This window comes from Somniosus microcephalus, unplaced genomic scaffold (assembly GCF_052327205.1).
Source record: "Somniosus microcephalus isolate GS21.2 unplaced genomic scaffold, FLI_Smic_1.0 unresolved_chr6, whole genome shotgun sequence".
NCBI classification, from domain to species: domain Eukaryota; kingdom Metazoa; phylum Chordata; class Chondrichthyes; order Squaliformes; family Somniosidae; genus Somniosus; species Somniosus microcephalus.
This window is the reverse complement of record NW_028225184.1, coordinates 43,831,475-43,855,999: the sequence shown is the minus strand read 5'-3', so window position 1 is coordinate 43,855,999 and position 24,525 is coordinate 43,831,475.

Below are 24,525 nucleotides of genomic sequence, written 5' to 3'. Positions count from 1 at the left end.
AAGCAAACACAGGCCTAGTTTACTCAATATCTTCTCATGCGACCATCCTGCCATCCCAGGTATCAATCTCGTTAACCTTCCTTGCACTCCCTCTATGGCAATTATATCCTTCCTTAGGTAAGCAGAACAAAATTGTACACAATACTCCAGGTGCGGTCTAACTAATGCCCAATATATATGGAGTAAGACGTCTTTACTCCTGTACGCAAATCGTTTTATAACGAAGGCCAGCATACCATTTGCCTTCCTAATAGCTTGCTGCAACTGCACATTCATTTTAGTGACACATGTACAAGGATACCCAAGTCCCTTTGAGCATCTACATTCCCCAATCTTTCACCACTTAGGAAATACTCTGCTTGTCTGATTTTTCTACCTTCAAATTTATCCACTTTATAATCCATCTGCCCTGTTCTCGCCCTCTCACTGAACCTGTCCAGAGCCCCTTGAAGCCTCTTCACATCCTCTTCGCAACAGACACTGCCACCTAGCTTTGTGACATCAGTAAAATCTGGAAATGTGACATTTAGTCCCCTCATTTAAACATTGACAGAGAACGTGAATAGCTGGGGCCTAAGCACTGTCCTTGCGGTACCACTCTAGGCACAGCCTGCCATCCTGAAAAATACACGTTTTTCCCTACTCTTTGTTTTCTGTCTGTTAACCAATTCTTAATCAAGGCTAGTATATTTCACCCAATTCCATGTGTCCAAATTTTGGTCACCAACCTCTTGTGTGTGACCTTATCGAAGCCTTCTGAAAATCCAAATACACACATCAACCAGTTCTCCTTTGCCTGCTGCATTAGTTCCATCCTAAAAGAACTCCAATAAGTTTGTTAAACAGTATTTCCCTTTCATAAATCCATGTTGAATCTGCCCAATCTTACTATTCGTTTCTAAGTGCCCAGTTATTGCATCCTTTATAATATTTATAGCATTTTCCCAACGACTGATGTGAGGCTAACAGGTCTGTAGTTCCCCGTATTCACTCTCTGCACTTTCTTAAATAGAGGGGATACATTTGCTATCCTCAAATCTGCAGGAACCGTTCCTGAATCTATAAAATTTTGGAAGATGAAAAGCAATGCGTCCACTATCCCAATGGCCACCTCTTGCAAAACCCTGGGATGCAGGTCATCCATTCCTTGAGATTTATCGAATTTTAGTCCCATTAATTTTGCTACTACTGTTTTTTTTTACTAAAAATAATTTCTTAAAGATCCTTATTCTCGCCACAGCTTTCGTTTTCTCGTATTTATGGGAGATTTGTTGTGTCTTACTTCGTGAAGACAGAAACAAAGTATTTATTTAATTTCTCTCCCAATTCCTCATTCCCCATTATAAATTCTCCCGTCTCTGACTGTAAAAGACCTACATTTACTTTCGCCAGACTTTGCCTTTTTACATACCTAGAGAAGCATTTACAATCCGGTTTTATATTTTTCGCCAGTTTGTGCTCATATTACAGTTTCCTTTTCTTTATCAAATTTTAGTCACCCCTCGCAGATTTCTAAAAAATCCCAATTCTCTGGCTGACCCCTTTTTCTGGCAACTTTTTAAGCTTCCACCTTTGATTAATACTAGTTCATTTTATTTTGTTAGCCATGGTTGGTTCACTCCTCCTTTTGGGTTTTTATGCCGTAGTGAAATATATGATTTTTATCGAAAATTTGCATTATTACCTTGAATGTTAGCGATTGTATTTCCACATTCATGCCCTTTAGTGTAGTCGCCCAATCTACCATGGACAACTTGTCCCACATTCCCTTGTAGTTTCCTTTGTTGAGACTGAAGAATTTAATTTCAGATTGGACTACATCACTCTCAAACGTTTTAAAATTCAATCATATTTAGGTCATTTGTCAGTAAAGGACACTTTAACACAAGATTATTGATTAGCCCTTTCTCATTAACAGTACCAGATCCAGCAGCGTCTGTTCCCTGGTTGGTTCTTCCACATACTGATCGAGGAAACCATCTTGCATGCATTCCAAGAATTCGTCCTTCACACCATTAGTGGTTTCTGATTTGTCCAGTCTATATGTAGATTAAAGTCCCCCATGATTACTGTATTGCCCGTGTTACATGCACTTCTAATCAAAGATCTCGCTCCTGTCTATCTTAGAAGCCTTGGTATGCATTTTGAATTCCTCAGATAATTTCACGCCCACCATGTTTGTGGCCCTGGTAAAAACTAAGGTAAAAGAACTGTTCAATTTATTTCATTTCACTGCTTTTATTTTAGAGTTTATCCTGTTCATTCCTTAGTGGTCATATCCCTATTTTCCTATTCCTGTGCTTATAGAATACTGAAATATTTATTTTTATATTGATTGATAACTTAATTTTGTAATTCGTCATTGATTTCCGAATTGTATATTCGCTTTTTTCCTATCATCGTGTTGACATTAGCCTTCCCATCATTTATTGTCTCTGTAATGCACTCAATGTATACCTTTACCTTTAGTTTTATTTTTTTTCTCTTTAATCAGCCGGGGTCACTTTGTATTGGCACTTGACCTTCACCCCACAGTCCCAATTTTACCTTCACTCTGCTCAGTCACCATTGCACATTCACCCAGCCCGTTCCCCATTGCATCTTCACCCAGCCTGTTCCCCATTGCACATTCACCCCGCCGACTTCCATTGAAAGTTCAGCCTGCCAGTCCCTAATGCACCTTCACCCCGCCCAGTCACCATTGCACCTTCACCCAGTCCATTCTCCATTTCACCTTCACCCAGCCTGTACCGCATTGCACCTTTACCCTTTCCACTTCCAGTGAAGCTTCAGACTGTCGAGTCCCGATTGCACATTCACCCAGCCCGATCCTCATTGCACCTTTGCCTAGCTCGTGCCCCACTGCACGTTCACCTATCCCCTTCCACATTGCACCTCCAACCCGCCCACTTCCATTGAACATTCACCCTGCCCAGACCCTGTTGCACCTTCACGTCGCCCAGTATCCATTGCACCTTCATCTAGTCTGCTCTCCACTGCACATCTTCCATTGAATGTTCACCCTGGCCACTTCCACTGAATATTTAAGCTGCCCAGTCCCTATTGCACCTTCACCCCGCCCAGTCTCCATTGCAAATTCGCCCTGCCCACCTCCATTGAACCTTCAGCCTGCCCAGTCCCTATTGCATCTTCACCAAGCCCACTCCATATTGATTTGGTAATGGAAGGCACGGTCGCAAATGGTGGATCAATTGAAATCCAGGATTCCCAAGAGGCCAGAATTGGAGGAGGGCAGAGGCCTCTGAAGTTTGTAGGGCTGGAAGAATTTACAGAGATAGGGAGGGGCGAGGCCAGGGTGAGATTTGAAAACAAGAATGAGAATATTAAAATTTAGAATTGATGAACCGGGAGCAATTGTAGTTCAGCGACCTCAGGGGGTGCTGGGTGAACGGGCCTTGCTGCGAGTTGGGATACAGGCAGCAGAGTTTTGGATGAGCTCAAGCTTAAGGAGCTTGGAAGATGATAGGGTTGCCATGAGATATTTGGAGTAATCAGTCCTAGAAGCCACCGCAGCATGTATGAGTGGTTCAGCAGCAGTTGAGCTGAGGCAGTGGATGAGTCGGGTGATGTTACGGAGGTGGAAGTAGGTAGTCTTTGTGAAGGAGCAGATATGTGGTCGGAAGCTCAACTTGGGGTCAATTACAATGCCAAGGTTGCGCACGGTCTGGTCCAGCCTCATAAATTTGCCAGGGAGGGATGTAGTCGTTGGCTGGGAATGGAGTTTAAAGAAGGGACGAATAAAATGACATCGGTCTTCCCAATAATAGGTCGTAGGAAATTTTTCCTCATCCAATCTGACAAGCGGTGTGACAAATTGGGGACAAGTGCCGTGTTGGGAGAGGTGGTGGTGAGATGGAGCTGGGTGTCCCCGGTGTACCTTTGAACAAGACTTTGTGTTTCCAGATGATATCGCTGATGAGTAGCATGTGGATAATGATAAGATGGGGCCAGAGGTAACAGTGTTGGAGCGAGCACAGAAGCCGTTGCAGGCTACGGTTATATAGATAAGAATAGAGCCAGGCGTTTGCAGTCCCACCAGCTGGATGACGCTGGAGATGCGTTGGAGGTGGTTTGTCTAAACAAAGGCAGGCGATAGGTCGGAAAGGAAGAGAGGGAATAGCTTACCTCAGACACAGTTACATAGAATACAAATTCTGACATTGGTAAGGGCGATTTAGTAGTCGGGCAGGGGGCGGTAGCTGATATGACGGTCTCCAAAATGGAATTCTGTGAAAGATGGGCACGGACTTGGGAGGAGACAGCACGAACAAGTATATGGTAAGGAAAGGGAAGTTGGATATAGGGCGGTTCTTGGCAAGGGCACAGGCTTCAAGGATAGTTTTTGAGCAGGTGTTCATGACAGCGTGTTTGAAGGGGAGGGGACAGTATGTGAGGAGAGAGAACCATTAACAATATCAGCTAACAAGCAGGCCAGGAAGTGAAGTTGGGTGGTCAGCAGTTTGGTGGGAATAGGAGCAAGTGAGCAGCAGGTGGGTCCCATAGACAAGTTGAGCTCGTACAGGGCATGAGGGGAGCGAGGAGAGAAATTGGAGAAAGATGCGTGTTCAGCGATAGAGCAGATTGGAAGCAACAGAGCATAAATTAGTTCCCATTAATCAGTGCAATAGCAACCTGAAATTTCACTCAAAATGACTGTAATAATGATGGTTTTAAAGTGACTCTGATTGGAAACAAATCTCACTGATCTTTGTATCTCTTGCAGTTAATTTGGTGGCGATTGTGATCCTGTCCCGAGGAAAGTGCGGTCTCTCCAAATGTATCACTCACTACCTGGTGGCCATGGCAACGGCCGATCTCCTGGTTGTTTGTACGGATGTAATATTAAGCTTTATTGTTGAAATTTATTTCCCAGTTTCATTCTTGACAATTACCCCCGTGTGCTGTCTCAATACAGTCTTGCTTTGTGCAGCCACGGCAGCCTCTGTCTGGTTCACAGTGGTTTTCACCTTCGATCGATTTGTGGCCATTTGTTGTCCGAAGCTGAAAACAAAATATTGCACCGAGAAAACTGCGGCTGTTGTTATCGGGGTAGTGAGTGCACTGGGTTGTTTAATAAACATTCCCTGGTACTTTGTATTTGACCATGAGTATATCATGGAGAACGTACCCCGGGGTTGTGTCTGGAAAGCAGCCTTTTTTACTGCACCCACGTGGGCAGCGTTTGACATCTTTAATCTTACGTTAATCCCCTGTGTCCCATTCGTTCTGATTTTGTTGCTCAATGTTCTCACCGCTAGACACATTTTAATGTCCAGTCGAGTCCGCAGGGGACTCCGGGGCCTCAGCAATGGAGAGAATCACAAGGATCCAGAGATGGAGAACCGAAGGAAATCCATCATTTTGCTCTTTAGTATATCGGGCAGTTTTATTTTCTTATGGACGACCATTGTTGTTTATTTTTTATCTCTCCGTATAACCATCATTCAGTATGATTATGATAATGACATTGAATCGGTGGGATTCATGCTTCAGGTTCTCAATTGCTGCACAAACACATTTATTTATGTGCTGACCCAGGATAAATTCAGAGAGGAGCTAAAGAATGGGGTAAAATATCCTCTGAATTCAATTGCAAAATTATTTAAGTAATAGAAATTGCTGAAGTGTTTCCCACACAATATTTATCAGCGATAGCAATAAAGATGAAAAAGTGTTTAATGGATCAATCGAAATTGGTACAACATTTTATGCAACGTTGCAAATCGATGGTTACTGTAATATATTCTCCTTAACAAACTGTTATGTATTGTCACCGGTATGATTATAATGTTAAATGTTTTCCTGTTATTAACTGTGAAAATTAAAATAAACGCTGACTGAACAAGCCCAGGTGATTATTAATGCTACACGGGATGATTGATTGGCTGGATTTGGGGCCAGTTGGAAGGATGATGCAGCATTGTGTATCATTGGCGCAATTGTTCCCATCAGAAGAGAATCGTCACACTTCAACACCTGAATCATCAGTAACTAACATAATATAAATGTTACTTTCTAACAACGGGAAAACCCCAGATTGTCTCTTCTCGGCTAAGTTTACCTCAGCGGCTGATGTACTGCCTAAATAGACCTGCAAATCCTTCACCATCACTCAGCGTCACTCCCCCAGTAACCAGCCTGATTCTCCTCAGAGAACCTTCATTAAATATTGAGACCAGACAGTATTTGCGCCCCCTGGCGGCAGTGCACCTCTGTGGGTGACCTCGCTGATGCTGCGACAGCTGAAAGAACCAAGATAACCCTGATCGTTATGTAATTAGGGCTTCTGCGGGCACCAAAACCTAAATTTAAATAATCTTAAATTCATGGGTTGCTCGCGGCAATCTGGAAACATATCACCCAGTTTCCATTTTCTCTCCAATGCAAGGCGGTCCAAGAATGTCATGATCCAGCTCCATAGAGCTTGCCCTTGTTAGTGATTGCTATTTCCAGCAAGTTGTTCATCTGGGAATAATTTTACAGTCCTTACCAGGCTCCAAATAAACTGGACACAAGCATGGCCCATAAGAGTGCCGTGGAAAAAGCATGATTGACAATTGGAGCCACTTCCCTCTCACTGCATCAAACAATAGCTGAAATTTATTGCCTTACGGCATTCCACAATATCTTAGACACTTCGTTCAGCTGCAATTCTTATTGTCCTAAGATCTGAACACACTGACACGCAGTTGAAGGCTCTTGTGACAGATATTCCCTTACCAATATATGATTTCACACAATGAATGAAAGCGGTATGAATCCACAGTTGTACCAAGTATGGTTTTGGATCAGTTTCACTGGAACAACTTTCTTCTAACATGGGAACTAGCCTACAAGCAAAGATAAGGAAAAATTAACCTCAACCCACATGGGTTCTGCTGTAAATACTCACCCACCAACTGATATGCTCCTGCTCGCTCGATGAGGCAAGAGGCCTGTGTTGAAAGTGCAAACAATAGGAGCTAAGAAGTAGACGTTCAGAAACGTCTCATACCAGGTATCTCAAAATCATTACTTATATTGTACATGTAATAGTCATTCAAATTACACTTAAAAATGCTTACAACTCAAAGTTGCTGCTTTATTGAGGGAGTCAAATGCCTCACAATTCCGTTTTCTGTTTACAGGCTTAATCAGTTCCAGTCGAACCATATGCACCTGTTCAAAACTGTCACATTTATAACTTTTTCGCTTACCATTATTGAGGATGAGATAACAGGGCACTTAGAAAATCATAATTTTATTAGGCAGAATCAACAGGGTTTTTTGAAAGGGAAATCGTGTTTAGCAAATTTATTGGAGTATATTGAGATGCAACTAGAAGAGTAGATGAAGAGGAAGCAGGTTATTTGGATTTAGATTATTTGGATTTCCAAAAAGCATTCGGCAAGGTGCTACATAAAAATGGTTATGCAAGATAAAGGCTTATTAGGTTGGTCTAAATTACTGGCATGGTTAGAGGATTGGTTAACGGGCAGAAAAGGGAGAGCAGGAATAAACGGGTCATTTTGCGGTTGGCAGGTTCTAATTAGTGGGGTGCTGCAAGGATTAGTGCTTGGACCACAAATATTTACAATCTAAATTAATGATTTACATGAAGGAACCGAGTGTAAATTATTCAATTTGTTGACGATGCAAAGCTACGTGGGAATGTAATTTGTGAGGGGAATACACAGATCCTGCAACAGAATATAGACACGTTGCGTGTTTGTACAATAAGATGTCAGATGCACTATAATGGGAGCAAATGTGAGGTTATTCACTTTTGTATAAAGAATAGAAACATAGAATACATTTTAACTGGTGACAAACTATTAAATGTTGAAGTTGAGAGAGGTTTAGGATTTATCGCACAGGAACCATAGAAAGTCAGCATTCAGGTACAGCAAACAATTAGGAAGGCAAATGGCATGTTTGCCTTTAGTGCAATGGGGTGGAGTACAAGAGTAAGGAAGTCTTACTACAATTATACTACAGGGCTTTATGAGACCTCACCTGGAATACTGCACACAGGGTTGGTCTATTTAATTGAGAAAGGGCATGCTTGCCGTCGAGGAGGTGCAATGGCGGTTTAGTAGACTAATCCATGCGATGGGAGGATTGTGCTATGGGGAGAGTTGTGTAGATTGGGCCTAACTCTATGTGGCAAGTTGGATGCGGCGATGGTACTAATGCGGAATTAGGTGAACTTTGTTATCGGGTGACTATTGTGTATAATGCAGAACCTATGATCAGAGAGGTTCTGAGGGGCATTGGCAGCTAACGACCAATGTAGGGATTGATATTGGTGGTTAGGATACAAAGTTTGTGGCTGCGACTAAAGCTGATGCCTTTATCCATGCCAATGCTTGTTTAGAGAAAATTATGACTCATCCAAAGCAGGATTTTGGAAATGTAGTCCGACATCATTGGGGTGGGGGGTGACGATAGAGGGGAGAGAGAATGAAAACTGGTGTCGTCAACATACATGTAAATGGTGATCACCTTTCTGGGAATGACAGTTTAAATGGGAAGCAGGTAGATGAGGAAGAAGAGAGGGCTGGCATATGGAGAGATAGCAAAAAAAAACAATGGGCGTCCATAAAAATATAAAATTGCCAGATATACTGAAGAGCAGCACGATGGATTTCCTTCGGTTGTCCATCTCTGGGTCTTTGTTCAACTGATTGCAGAGTGCAGAGAGGCAGCGGTAACACGTTAAAGAAAGTAAGTACAACAAGAGACCAATCAAAATAGGTAAAGAAGCAAACGGTAAGAGATGAAGATGTTGAAATGGATAGTGAAACAACAGAGAAAAAGGAATAGAGAGAAAGAGGGAGAGAGGGAAAAATTACTGGGGAGACACACTTGGGAAGGCAGAAAGAGAAACCGGCAAAAGATGAGATAGAGAAAAATAGAAAGAGACAAATATAATGGCCCAGAAATTAGGGTTGGGGGCTTGCCGCGTGTGCAAGCCCATGATCTGCACTTACCTAGCGCACCGGGCATTGAGCTCTCGGCGTGCATGGAATTCCGTTTTCTTGAGGAGCACTCCCGGGCAGCGTCTGACATCATACCGCCCAGGAGTGCAGCCTGCGTGAAGCGTCTATTGTGGAGTGTAAGGGAAACCCGCCCGGTGAGGTCGCATTAGCATAGGACACGCCCCCATTCTTTTTCACCAGCTCCAAAGCCTTGGTACATGCAGAAGCAGCATGTTAAGTAGGTTCTTTGTATTTTTATTAATCTTTTGGTAAATTTTTAAACTTTTAAATACTTTTACATGAATTGGAAGACTCTTAAATAGTTTTAAGGAGATTTGAAGCAATTTAAAGAGTTTTAAAGGCCTGAAAGTATTTTTTTCATTCATTTTATTTAATTAGCAAAGTGAAATGGCGGGAATGAGCACAATTCACATCATTAAAAGAAATCAGAATTTCACTGACGATGACCTCAGCAATCTCCTCAACAAGGTGCAGGCGAAGCACCTGCGGATCATTGGGAATGAGAAGTCCAGTGTGCCGTGAAAAGGACAGATGATAGCTTGGTCAGAAGTTGCCCAGGCTGTCAGCGCAAACTCCACCATTCCACAGGCAGTGGAACAATGCCACAAGAAATGTAATGATTTGTTGCAATCTGTCAACGTTTGTACAGTTATTAGAAAAGTCAACTGTAACATTTCTTTAAATTTAACTGAACTAATTTGAAAAAGCTATTCAATGTATGTAGTATAGTCAATTACTTCTTGGTCCAGTCACCTGAGGTTGCAATGAAATTTTATGGCTTTGAGGCCAGCTCAGGGTCATCTATTGTGCTCTTATCTCGATTCCACTGGTTTGAGCTGTAATAATTCAATTAGTGAGTGAAAAAAACACCCAGCCTCCAAAACATGTTGTGTCCCTGTCTCAAATGCAGATGGGTGATTCATATTTTCTGTTTTCATTTTAGAGTAAAAGTGCTCACAGCGCCAGAGGACGTGCACTGACAGGCGGTGGTGTTGTCACTCTAAAAGATTTAACCGAACATGAGGAATGGGCCCAGCAGCTGTTTGGATTTGCTAGCGATCGCCCCCCGGCTGATTTACAATCAGAGATTGTTACACCTCAACGTGAGTTGCGCTGGCCAGCTATATGTTTAAAAATGTTAAGTGTGTGTTGAATGTCTTTGACGTCGCAGATCATGCTTTACCGTTGCAAATGTTTACTGTTTCCTTTCCACAGTTGGACAGCATACCCCTCACACACTGGATGAGAAGTGCGTTGAGTCTGCGGCCGCAGAGGGCATTGGGGAAGGGGTTTCTGGTGCAGTGGGAGCAGTAAGTGAGGTGGAGGAAGAGCAGGAGCAACGTGTGCTATGTCAGCTAGTGCAAGAGGAGTTTATGGAGCCTGCGATGCTGCACAGTACCTCACCATCTCCTGGTCCCTCTGGCTCTGTGCGAGGCACTGATGACTGTTGTCCCACAGACAGACACCAGCTTGATACTGCAGCGCATGTGGGAGGAGCAGAAACACATTTACCAGAACAGCACTTTCAAGCTGAGGTGCAAAAGATTGAAGGTTTCAGTCAATTGATGTGTTCTCTTACTGAGAAGAATTTTGACTCTATAGCCTCCATCAGGTAGGGAATCGATAATCTTGGCATTTCACTTAATCTGATAGCATTGCAGTTGGTGTCACTTAATGAGACTCTCCTTCGACTATTGCATTCGCATGAACCACATTTTTCAACCATTACTTTGACTTCCGCAGAAGTGCCCCTACCTGCTCCTAGTGCAGAAACAGTGCGGGCCCAGGAGCCAGCTGGTCCGCCAGTCGGGATGGAAGCAAACGTTGCCTTGCAGCAGCAGCAACCCTGTCATGAGGCAATTGCTGAAGGGCAATGGTAAGAGATGGCTCACAGGGGCCTTTCAAATGGCAGCAGAGGGCTCCAGTCACGGGGAGGGGGAAGGCGCAGGAGAAGTTAGGGTGTCACCTTTTGCACAATACACCTCCTTTGACCCTCAGGCACTGATGCGAGGGGGCAAATCGTTCAATTGTTACATTTTTCATTCTATTTACTTGTTAAATGTTGTCTTTGCTTTTTTCATTGAAATGTATATTTGTGACTAAAAGTAAATGTAACCTTTTCGTTTAAAAAGTACAGCCTGTAGTCACTTTGAAAAAAAATTCAACTTCTATTTTCGCAAAAATATTTTTACAACAACTGTTTGAAATTTAGAAAATAGCTAGTTTCCATCTTGAATGTTATTATTGCACAAAGAAACCAAAAATTTACTTTAAACTGTTGACAAAGATTTTTCCAAACTATTTATGTTTGCGAATGTTTGAAAAGTTGAAAATAGCCAATAAACATCTTGAATGACTTAATTGCTCTAAGAAACCAAAAAAAGTAACTTTTAAACAGTTTTAATTTTTTTTTCCAAACTATTCATATTTACGAATCTTTGAAAAGTAGAAAATAGCTAGTTAACATTTAAAAGTTATAAACCACCTACATCAAAACTGAACCTCAAAAGTCTTTGATGCTTCAACAAAAGTTCACTATTTCACATTAAATTGTGTCTGCTCCTTTCTTTGCCTTGCTGGGTGAGGGGGAGGTGCAAGGCGACACTACCTCGTGAAGGTGTTGGCTACTACTGGCAGTTCCCGAGCAGCCTTACATTCGGCAGCACTTGGCTCCTCCCTATCAGGCCTGGCCACAGGCACTTTGGCAGCGCTTATTTCCTCCATTTCAGCAGGGAGCTCCTCTGCAGTGAGAAGGGTCAGTACTTCCTGCAGGGCAATGTTATGCAAAGCACAACAGGCCATCACAATCCTTGCCACATTCTGGTAGAATATTGCAAGGTCACCACTGACCTATCCAGGCACTGCAAGCGTGATTTCAGAGCACCGATTGTCCTCTCAACTACTTGATGTGTGGACACGTGTGCCTGGTTGTATCTCTCCTGAGCCTCATTATTGGTCTTGCAGTAGGGAGTCATCAGCCATGGTCTTAGCGGGTAGCGATTGTCGCCCAATGTCCATGCGGATCCTGGAGGCAATTTGCTGAGGGCGTCATATATGTTCGAGTTTCGGAGGACAAAGGAGTCATGATTACTTCCCCAGTGCACTGCATTCACGTTTATGATCCTGAGGTGCGTATCACATACTATCATTACATTCAATGAAGGATATCCCTCCCTGTTGATGTACATCACAGGTGCATCCACTGGTGCCTTCAATGCAATATGGGTTCAATCGATGGCGCCAATCACTTTGGGAAATCCAGCAATGCGATGAAATGCAAGGGCCATCTCCTTTTGATATCCAGTGGACAAGTCAAACTTAATGAACTCTGAAAGCCTACGGAAAATGGTATCTGTGACCTGGTGAATGCAGACGGTCGCAGCATTCTTGGAGATGTTGCTTATGTCACCGGTGCTTGCTTGAAATGACCCACTTGCAAAGAAGTTCAGTGCTGTGGTTACCTTCATGTTCACTGACAAGGCAGTGCGGGTCTTCCAGCGTGTTTGAAGGTCCTCCATCAACATGTCACATAGTCGGCCGATTGCCTCTTTACTGAAGCGCAGCCTCCTCACACACAATTCCTCTGACAGCATCTCAAATGATCCCCTCTCCCTGTACACTCTCTGGGTGGGTAGTAGTTCCTCCTGATCAGGAGACGGTTATGGTTCCTCAGTCTTCTATGTTGTCCCCTGGCGTTTGGAATTCTCTGAAGCAAAATCGCACAGAGGATCAGGACACCATTTATAAAGGTTATGTTTCTCCCTCACAGGCTTCCTCTGGAAACAAAAGTCCTTGTAAGGAAAAAATGCAAAGAGTTGTTAAAGTAATTTTAATAAAGTGAGTGGCTAGAAAATCACCTCGGGCTATGGCAGGTAACGTGCATTTTCTGCTTGGGAGCACGTCATAACCGCCTGATGAATATCACAGTCCGAGATGGTTTTCCAATAACTAACATTTTCTGAAAGTCATACACTCATACATACATACATACATACACATACTGAAAGGAGTATATACATACACACACATACTTAATGGAATATATACATACATACATACATACTTACTTACTTAAAGGATTATATATAATGGACGATAATTTTCTTTTTTGAAACTTTTGTAAATGTTAAATTATTCATTTTTAAACAGTCATTTTCAATATTAAAAATAATTAAATTCAATTAGGCATTGCACACAGCAAGTGTTGCTCTTTATAACTAAAGTACTCAAAACCCGTTTATCAAAAATTTTTAAAGTTGGAAACTTACCTCAGACGATGTAAAAATAACTTTGCTCCCTTTCAAAATTAATAATGTTCCTTTTAGTAACCCCACTGCTGAAAGCATTCTTCTTCCTGATCATTACGGAGCTTCTGACAGGGCTTTACTCGTGCTTTTTACATGTGCAAATGCTGGGAACTTACCCGCAGTGCACCAACTGAGAAAAACTCCAATGTTTGATTTGCACGCGCTGCCTCATACGGTGCATGCGATCGACCTCTGAAGCCCTGCTTTCAGGGGAATGGAAGTGACAGTTTCCCATGCGTGCACATTGCATGCAGGAAACCGGCACTTCCATTGGGCCCACGCGTGTGTACCCCGTGCGAACTCACACGTGGAGACCCGAATTTCCGGGCACAAAACTTCAGGTCTGCACGGATGACTGCACACGGGTTACTCAACCATAGGCCCAATGGAATTGTCGGTTTCCTGCATGCACTGCGCATGCGGGGGAAACCAGCACTCCCGTTCCCCTGAACGAAGGGGTTCAGAGGCCTAAAGCGTGTGCAGGAGAGGCTGTGCGTGCGCATCAAACTTACTTTTGCTTGCAGGTTTTCCCGGGTGGGTAAGTCTCCAGAAGTTAGACATATAAAAAGCAGTCTTAAGGCTTGCTTTTTACAAAGTAAGTGGTGAATTAATTAAAATCAAACATTTCTTCCACAGGTTTATTTTTCTTAAATACTTTAAAGCAAGGTAAGTTAAACTTTAGACCCGTTAGAAAATGAAATAATTTTTTTCAAATATTTAAATTATTGTTCGAAATAATTATTTCATGTAATTCATAGTTCCTTTAAAAATGTGATATTTTTTATACTTTATTTGAAGATTTAGTGATGTTTTGGGGCCCGTAATATTTATAAGTTTTGACAGGTCTTCCTGTCAAATTTATGAATGGGCATTTCCCTTCTCCTTTGCCCACATGATCCCAGGGGATGCATCAAACTAACTGCGCCCCTGGGATACGCAAGCACTGCGCGCTGGCAGTTGGAGCAGGCCCAGGATTGGAATCCGACGGGGGCCCAAGCACAACATCTGGCGTGCTAGGTAAGTGCAGGTCGGGGGCTTGCACCCGCGGGAAGCCTTCCACCCCAATTTCTGTGCCATTAAAGTTTGACTGTCACCCAGCAAACATGTTAGAATTTCCGTCAGTGTGCAATACAAATTTGTGTGTGTTGATTGAAACAATTATTAAGAATCTCACAGATTATAATTGTCTTTTTCAGAAATGAATTGCTTGACTGGGAATCAAACCTGATGGAGTTTAATGATGATAAGATTGTCCTATGAGGAGGGATTGACTGGAATTGACTATATTCTCTAGAGTTCAGAAGAACGAGATGCATTCTCATTGAAAGGTACAATGTTCTGGGAGGGGTGGAAAAGGTAGACGCTGAGAGGCAGCTTCCCCTGGCCGGAAAGTCTAGAATTAATGTGCAGAGTCTCAGGATAAGGGGCCGGCCATTTGAGACTGAGATGAGGAGATATTTCTTCACTCAGATGGTTTTGAACCTTTGGACTTCTCAACCTCAGAGGGCAGTGAATGCTCAGTCATTGAGTATATTCCAGGTTTAGGGAGTCCTTTCACACGGAATACAGGAATTTAACGTGCATGTACAGCAATCAGTTAGGAATGCGTTTGGCATGTTCGGCTTTATTGCAAGTGGGTTGGAGTACAAGAGAAAAGATGTCTTGCTGCAAATGTACGGGGATTTGGGACTTTTAGAGAATCAAGGGATATGTGGATCGGGCTGGAAATTGCAGTTGAAATAAAAGGTCCATCATGATCATATTGAGGTTCAGTGAGTGGGCGAGAACATGGCAGTAGGATTTTAAGGTGGTTAAATGTGGAGGCTCATTCATTGGGTATATTCAAAACAGATGTCCATAGATTTCAGACTAGTAAGGGCATCAAGGGATATGGCGATAGGGTCGGTGAATGGAATTGAGGCAGAAGGTCAGCCATGATCTCATTGAATGGCGGAGCAGGCTAGAGGGGCCGAATGGCCTCTTCCTTCTTCAATATCTTAGGTTCTCAAGTTATTATCTCCTCTAGAGATCTTCCCCCCACGGCTGCCAACCTCATTGTTCCCCATACCCGCACAGCCCTCTTCTACCTCCTTCGCAATATCCACAAACAGGACTGCGTTGGTAGAACCATCGTTTCAGCCTGTTCTTGCCCCACAGAACTGACCTCTTCCTATCTCGACTCTATTTTTTCTCCCCTTGTCCAGAATCTTCCCTTCTACATTCGCGACACTTCCTGCGCACTCCACCTCTTTATCAGTTTCCAGTTTCCTGGACCCAACCACCTCCTTTTCACCATGGATGTACAATCCCTCTAAACCTCCATCCCCCACCAGGATGGACTGAGGGCGCTCCTCTTCTTCCTTGAACAGAGGCCCAACCAGCCCACATCCACCACCACCCTCCTCCGCCTGGCTGCCTTTGTTCTCACATTGAACAACTTCTCCTTTGACGCCACTCACTTCCTCCAAATCAAAGGTGTTGCTATCGGATACGGCATGGGCCCTAGCTATGTCTGCCTTTTCTTGGGATATGTGGAGCACTCTTTGTTCCAGTCCTGCTCAGGTCCCCTCCCTCACCTCTTTTTCCGGTACATTGACTATTGTATCGAGCCATTTCCTGCTCTTGCCCTGAACTAGATAATTTCGTTGGTATTGCTTCCAACTTCCACCCTTCCCTCAACGTCACATGGTCCATCTCTGACTCTTCCCTTCCCTCCCTTGACTTATCCATCTCCATCTCTGGGGGCAGGTTATTGACAAACATTTAATACAAGCCCACTGACTCCCACAGCTAACGGAAAGAACTCCATTCAATTCTCCAAGATTCTCCATCTCCGCGGCATCTGCTCTGACGATGCCACCTTCAATACCAGTGCTTCCGACATGTCTTCCTTTTTCCTCAACCGAGGATTCCCCTCTACTCTTGTTGACAGGGCCCTTGACCTTGTCCATTCTATCTCCCACACTCTGCCCTAATGCCTGCCCCTCCCTTCAGGAACTACAATAGAGTTCCCCTTGTCCTCACCTTGCACCCCACCAGCCTCCACATTCATCGCATCATCCTCCACCATTTCCACCAACTCCAGCGTGATCCCACCACCAAAATCTTCTTCCCTCACCTCCCCTTTCAGCATTCCAAAGGGAGCTTTCCCTCCGCGACACATTGGTCCAGTCCTCTATCACCCCTATCACCACTTCCTCTTTGCCCGGCACTTTTCTGTGCAAGCACAGGAGATGCAAGACATGCCCTTATACCTCATCCCTTCCCACTGTCCAGGGCCCCAAACACCCATACCAGGTGAAACACCGATTTACTTGTACTTCTCCCAATTTCGTATACTGTATTCGTTGCTCACGATGTGGTATTCTTGACATTGGGGAGACCAAACGCAGATTGTGTGACCACTTTGCGGAACACCTTTGTTCAGTCTGTTAGGGGGAGCCCGAGCTTTCGGTCGCCTATCAATTTAATTCTCCACTCCACTCCATCTCAGACCTCACCGTCCTCGGTCTCTGGCATTGTTCCACTGAAGGTCAGCATATGCTCGAGGCACAGCAACTCATTTTTCTATGAGGCACTTTACAGCCTTCTGGACTCAACATCGAGTTCAACAAATTCAGATCGTAACCTCGGCCACTATCCTATATATAGCTTTTATCCGCACCTTTTGTATGTGTCTTCTTTTCTTCCCTCCCACATGGTAGCTGTCTTTCATTCTGCCAGCGCAATTTACACTTCATCTAGAGCCATTCTTTGTTTCTTAAACTGTCCCATTACCACCTTATTTTGCCTTGAATATCTCTCAATGTCTCTTACCCTCTCCTCCCTTCTATCCTATCACAGACCTTCCCTTTTGTTCGTTCATTCCCTCCCCAATTTCCCATCCCCTACACTTGCATAAAATCTCTTCCGTTACCTCTTTTATCCAGCTTTGACGAAAGGTTATCGACCTGAAACGTTAACTCTGTTTCTCTCTTCACAGATGCTGAGTATCTCCAGCATTTTCTGTTTTAATTCAGATTCCCAGCATCTGCAGTAAGTATGGACTCTCCCTCAGTTCGCATTTCTTTCATTGTGCAAAACAAGGTTGTCGGTTAAATAATGATGCTTTCAAAGCAACATAAAAGTTTTAAAAAATGCTTCCAACCAACGATCTGTTCGAATCCATAACACTCAAATTAAGAGACCCATGTTCTACCGACTGAGCTAGCCGAGCCCATCAATATCTGACATTCTTGTTGCTGATTGCAGTCAGTAGCCTGGCGGCTCCAGCCCGGTCACAGCAGCATATTTGTGCCTCGTTTCAGCAAACTGCGAGCCAAGTTCTCCAGAAGCACAAGGCATATAAAAATTCAAGCATCAAAATCCCTTTCATTAACCACAGCGGATCAGGCAATTTTCCGATCACAAAGCGCTTTAGTCCTTGTAAATAACTCTTGTCTATTTCCCGGTGGTTACCCATTCTGTATGTCTTTCTGGCTCAGTTTATTGTGTGTATGGCGACCTGCGGGTTGATTTGAATGGATACCTGTGTTTGTGTCTGCTGGTTAATTTAAACACACGAGGGTATCTGGCGCTTTTGTGTGTGAAACTGAGGAATCAGGAGAAGGCAGTAGAATTGAAACAGTATTTGTGGAACGTACATACATACAAATATCCCTGTTTACAATGTGTACCTCATGGCACAAAGGCAGCGTGCCTGATTCCACAGTAGAAGGCTGCGTGTTCAAATCATGTCGGGGTCACTGTTACCCCGGTATTAATATTTTCTTTGCTATTTCGCAATAATCAGACGCTTGCTCCAAAGACTGTATCACCGATTCCCCAGTATCAGGGAGAGAAGCGCTACAATTACTCATTTGTTTAATGTGACAAGACACAAGCACAGGTATTCACTCAAAATCAACGTGCAGGTTGTCACACACGCAATAAACAGAGCCAGAGAGACAGACATAATCGGAAAACAACGGGAAATAGACGAGGAATATTGACAATAACTAAAACCACTTTGCGATCAGAAAGTTGCCTGAATACCTGTGTTTAACGAAAGGTCTTTTGATGCTAGATTTCCTTCCACACCTTGGAAACCAACAGAGCCTGGTTCGTGGTTTGCACAACAAGTTAAACCCCTGGGGTTGAGCCACCAGAGCCAATCAGAGACAAGGAAGTGTACGATTGTCAGGCCCGGCTAGCTCATTCGGTCGCGCATGAGAATTATAATTTCAGTATCGTGGGGTTGAACCCAACGTTGGGCAAGTCTTTTTGTTCAAATTTTATGTTGCTTTCCTTATAAGCATCATTAATTAACCGATAATCTTCTTTTAAACAATGAAAGAAATGATAACTGAGCGAGAGCTTTTTTATGCTTTTTTAATTAACTCTTACCCATTTCTCATTTCACACACTGTGCTTTAGCAGTCTGGGTTAAAATGTCCATTGCGGATGACACCGGGAATCTGGGGCAACTTTTGTCATATTGTACAGGACCGGTTATTTCTACCATGCACAGAAAGTAGAATGAGCAGTGAACATCAAATCTCATGGTGCTGACTTTCAGATTCATTGCAGCCAGATGTGGAATAAAGTGAAATAATTTGAACAGTGAAGATTTGCAAGTAAGTGTCACTCGGATTTCACAGAATGACAGAAACCCCACAGTGCAGATAGAGGCCATTTCGGCCCATCGAGCCTGCACTGACACATATCCCACCCGATCCCTGTAACCCCTACATCAACACATATCCCACCCTATCCCCGCAACCCCACGTATTTAATCCCCCTAACACTAAGTGTCAATTTATCATAGCCAATCAACCTAACTCGCACATCTTTGGACTTGTGCTTTTAATTAAGGATTGGGCCGTCTGACTCGGGTTCATGTCTCTGAATAAGAAAGGAGGGGTTAGTCATTGACCAGAATGCACTTTGCCTGGTGTTTGTGAGCTCATCGTTTATATTGAGCGGTTTCTCGTCTATTAATCGGCGTCAGCTTTCGCTCAGCAGTTACCTCGCACCAGCAACTTCTTTGTAAGTTCGGCCCCTGTCTCAGCGTGGGCGCAGTCTTGTGTTTTTATTGCGATTTTCAATCCACTTCTTCAAACCGAAGCACTTTATAGCAGCAATTTTAATGTGGCAGTGTGAAATTTTTCGAGGGCACCATTAAATGATTCAATAACTTATTCCAAGCAGCACGGCGACTGGGGTTCAATTACCGGTTAGGGAAGTAATTTTGATTTCACCATTATAATTTAATTAATGCTTAGCAATTTTATTAAATTAATAACAAGACTCTAATGTGATTGAAAAAAGAACTGCTTTAATCACCATTAATCAACTGATAACCTTAATTTGCAGAATGAAAGAAACGATAATATGGTTACTGAGGAACTGTCGAAGCTTCAGTCACTTATTCTGCTGAACTGTTGACCCATATCGCATTTTACACATTGTATTTTAGGAGAATGGTTTAAAATGAGGATTGCTTGGGAGAGCAGGGAACTAGGGCAACTTTTGTTAAATTTAAGAGGACCGGCTACTTCACAAAATAAAGTATTCCCTGAAAAGATGTAGTCAGACCATAGAGTGACCGATCTCTGTTAGGCCCCAAGTGGATGATCTGACACTTGCCCACTTTGAACTCCATTCATCACTGTTCAGGGCAGATTTAATAGAGGTGATCAAAATTATGGGGGAAACAGTTTCCACTGGCAAGAGTGTCAGCAGGACTATGGGGGAAGAGCAGCAGAGTGGGACTAATTGGATAGCTTTTTCAAAGATGCAACATGAATTGCTCATTTTAAGCTGCGATTGATAGATTTTAGTTAACCAACGATATTAAGGGATCATAGAAGTCTGTGAGGCACTTTATAATTGTTTCTATTATATTCTGCACTTGCAACGCGTTCCTATGCAGAGCTAGACAGGTAGCTAACAACTTCATACCTTCCCATAAAAATCACAAGACTTGACTTTTCTTGTAAAATTTTATTGAACGATTCTTATTGTGAAACTGAAATACAACACAGAAATGGAGGAAGACATTAGTCTACAAGCACATAACTGATATGCATACACTAATTTAGGTACGCCTGAGCATCACAGTACATTTGACATGTAACTTACCCAACACGTGGAAACACAGCTTACTGTGAATATACATTTAGCCAACTGGAAGGCATTCTCTTTAATTTAGTCCTGTACATAGTAGATCAAAATACAGCTACAAGTTAACCAGCTAGACACAGAGAGCGAGCAATTCACGGCTAGCTGTGTAAGTTTGCTTACAGAGAAAAGTTACAAACTAAACAGTTTCAGCAAAATATAGTGTACACTAATCATCTACAACATACTCAAATACTTACTGACAAAAATTATCAAAGGCTCAAGCGTGGCAACAATATAACTTCCCAGATCATGTGTGGCTTTAGGTCTGTGATATACAGTAGTTTACTTTACTGCACTTACTGTGCTTTACTGCACTTTACTGCGCTTTTACTGCAGTTCCTAAGTACCAAATATCCACTAGGTGGCGGCACACAATGGGATCGACCCAAATTACTCAAACCCCTGAATTAACTGGAAAACTAACATAAATTCCTACAGAAAGACAGCACACTCCCCGCTTGGTACAATTCCATTGTACCACTACAGATACAAAATAAACCTAAAGAAAACGTCCTTTGGCTGCAAACATACTCAGAATCCTTTCTCTAGGTTTCTTCAGAAAGGAGGACTACGATCTCTGAGACTGGCCTCAGAAACACTTTGACAGTACCCTCCTTGACAATCTTCACCTCCACCTTGTGGACCCTCTTGTCCCTGCTCGGCAGAGTTATGACAACCAGTCTCACTGGCCATTCATTTCTGTGTGCTTGGCTGTCTTTCAGCATGACAACATTTCCCACTTTGACATTTGGCTTGTCTTCTGTCCATTTCCTATGGCTCTGTAGGGTGGACAAATATTCTCCTCTCCATCTCTTCCAAAAAGTGTCTGCAAGACACTGGACTCACTTTCACTGCTTCCCGTGCAGCTCAGCCATGTCGAAGTTTCCAGAGGGGGCTGAAATAGCACTCATCTTTTGAGTTAGGAGCATCGCTGGGGTGAGGACTGCAGGCATGTTTGGTTCGGTGGACACCTGCACCAGGGTTCTCCTGAGTGAGCAGAGGCGCTTCATAACTTGTTCCCTGTTACTCGGAAGACGGCGTCTAGGAGAGTGAAATGGTAAGGGTGCCACACAGCTGTGGCCATCGTTCTGGTAAACCTCCTCATCCACGATGGTTGGGAAAGCTTTGTCGTCCATGGATTGTGCTGGCTTGTCATCATCCTTGGACCATTCAAACACTGAGCATCCTAGGCTGTCTGTGCTCACAGTGGGGCCTGCCTCTTCCTCACAGGCAGAGGAGGTTGACCTATGATGCTGCATCATGTCATATTGTCTTCATTTACCTGGATCCTGTTTGGGCATGGGCTGAGACAGGATGTGCGACTGTTCTGCAACACGTTTGCTTTATAGACGTTGACATCCGCTGGTTTGTGGACTGTACCCAGGCAAACTCCACACACGAGGACCCATCCCAGGTCAAGCTGCTGCGCATATGTAGCATTGCGGGGCACGTTGATTTGCTCACGCACCTTGTGCACCCTTAAGATGTCTCTTCCCAAGAGCAGGAGGATTGGAGCATCCGGGTCCACAGCTGGAATCTTGTTGGCAACTGACTGTCGGTGGGGCTGATGGCGTGCGACCTGTGGGGAGGGAATTTCCGTCCTATCATCTGGCATCATGTCACTCTCAATTAAGGTGGGGAGGGGAAGCTCTAGTTTCCCATCCATGGACTCGATCATAAAGTTTCCAGTGCTTTGTGCATTGAGTGGTGATGGAGTTTTGGTAAGTGGGAGAAAAATCATTTAAGAGTATTTTGTGATTTTTAGTGTGTTAAAAAGTCAATTTTTTGAAGTATGTTTAATTTTTTAAGGGTATATTAAACTACTGGGCAGTTTAAACCGGAAGTAGAAGCCGGGTATAAAAGGGGCGGGGCTAGTGCGGTGCATGGAGTGCTTTGTGCATTGAGTGTTGCTGGAGTTTTGGTAATGTGAGAGTTCGGATAAGTGGGAGGAGAGGTTGTGTTTTTTGCTCTGTTTTCCCCCCCACTCCCAGGCTTAGACAGCAATGCAGAGGCGGAGCAGCGAGACGAGTCAACCAAACAGGCCCCACAGACAGTATTCAAGGAGGAGGTTGGTGATCAGCTGGTTGGTTGGTTTTCTTCCTTCTCTTCTCTTTTATACCTTTATGTTGGTAAGTCCAATTGAACAGAGGTGTGATATTATCATCTATATCCGGGCAGGGTTTTCATAACTAATAATAGAAATTTAATAAATTTTATATAATGGAGCAGGTGATGTGTTACTGTTGCGAGATGTGGGAGCCAGTGAACCCCATTGAGGCTCACGGTGATTACATCTGCGACAAGTGTTTGCTGCTAGAGGAACTCAAGTTCCATGTTATGGAGCTTGAGACCTAGCTTCAGACACTGCGAGACATCAGGGAGGGGGAGAAGTTCCTGGACTCTATGTTTCAGGAGATGGTCGCACCTATGAAGTTAATTACTGCAGATGTAGTCCGTGGTCAGGGACAGGACGGTGTGACTAGGAGTGAGGAAGGTACAGGGATCCAGGATGTAGTGTTGAAGGAGACGCAGGCCTTGCTCTTGTCCAGCAGGATTGAGGTTCTTACTCCCTGTGAGGGCGGGAGCGGGGACTGCAGGGAGGATGAGCAACCTGGCCAAAGCACCGTGGTACAGGGGCCCATTCAAGTGGAGGGAGTAAAAAGAAATGTTGTAGGGTAGTGGATAGTATCATTAGGGGGATAGACAGGGTTCTCTGCAGTCAAGAGCGGGAGTCCCGAAGGCTGTGTTGCCTGCCTGGTACCAGGGTTAAGGACATCACTTCTAGGCTGGAAAGAAACTTGGAGTGGGAGGGGGAAGATCGAGTTGTCCTGGTCCATGTTGGTACAAACGCCGTAGATAGGACAAGGAAGACGGTTCTATTAAAGGAGTATGAGCAGCTAGGTGTCAAATTAACAAACAGAACCTCAAGGTTAATAATCTCTGGGTTATTACCTGAGCTACGAGCGAATTTGGCTAGGATAAATAAAATTTAAGAGTTAAATGCGTGGCTCAAAGACTGGTGTGGGAGAAATGGGTTTTGCTTCTCGGGACACTGGCACCAGTACTGGGACAAGAGGGAGCTGTTCCGTTGGGACGGACTCCACTTGGCCAGTGCTGGGACTAGAGTCCTGGCGAATCATATAACTAGGGCTGCAGAGAGGGCTTTAAAATAATTAGTGGGGGGGAGGTTTCTAGAGAGCAAATAATAGAAATGACAACAGTGAAGGTTATAGACTTAGGTAGCAGTGGGGGAATTAAAAACAGAACGTGTCAGGCAGGGACAGAAGGTATGGAGTAAAAAGTAAAGTACTTTAAAGGGAAAAAACAGGAACTAAGCATTACAAAACATATTTGAAAGTTCTTTATCTGAATGCACGTAGCATTCGTAACAAAATGAATGAGTTAACGGCACAAATAACGACATATCGGTATGATCTTGTGGCCATTACAGAAACATGGCTGCAGGGTGACCATGACTGGGAATTAAACATACCAGTTTACTTAACAATCAGGAAGGACAGACAGGAAGGGAAAGGAGGTGGGGTGGCTATGTTAATTAATGAAGGAATCACTATAATACAGAGAAATGATATTGGCTCAAAGGAGCAGGATAGTGAAACAGTTTGGGTGGAGATAAGGACTAATAAGGGGAAAAAAACACTTGTGGGTGTAGTCTATAGGCCTCCGAACAGTTGCAACTCTGTTGGACGGAGTATTAATCAGGAAATAGTTGAGGCTTGTAATAAGGGAACAGATATAATTATGGGGGATTTCAATTATCATATTAACTGGACAAATCAAATTGGGCAGAGCAGCCTTGAGGATGAGTTAATTGAGTGTATTAGGGATGGGTTTCTTGAGCCGTATGTAATTGAACCGACCAGGGGGCAAGCAACCTTAGATTTGGTCCTGTGTAATGAGACAGGATTAATTAAAAATGTCCCAATAAAGGATCCTCTTGGAATGAGTGACCATAACATGGTTGAATTCCGTATTCAATTAGAGGCTGAGAATGTTGGATCTCAAACAAGCGTGCTGAGCTTGAATAAAGG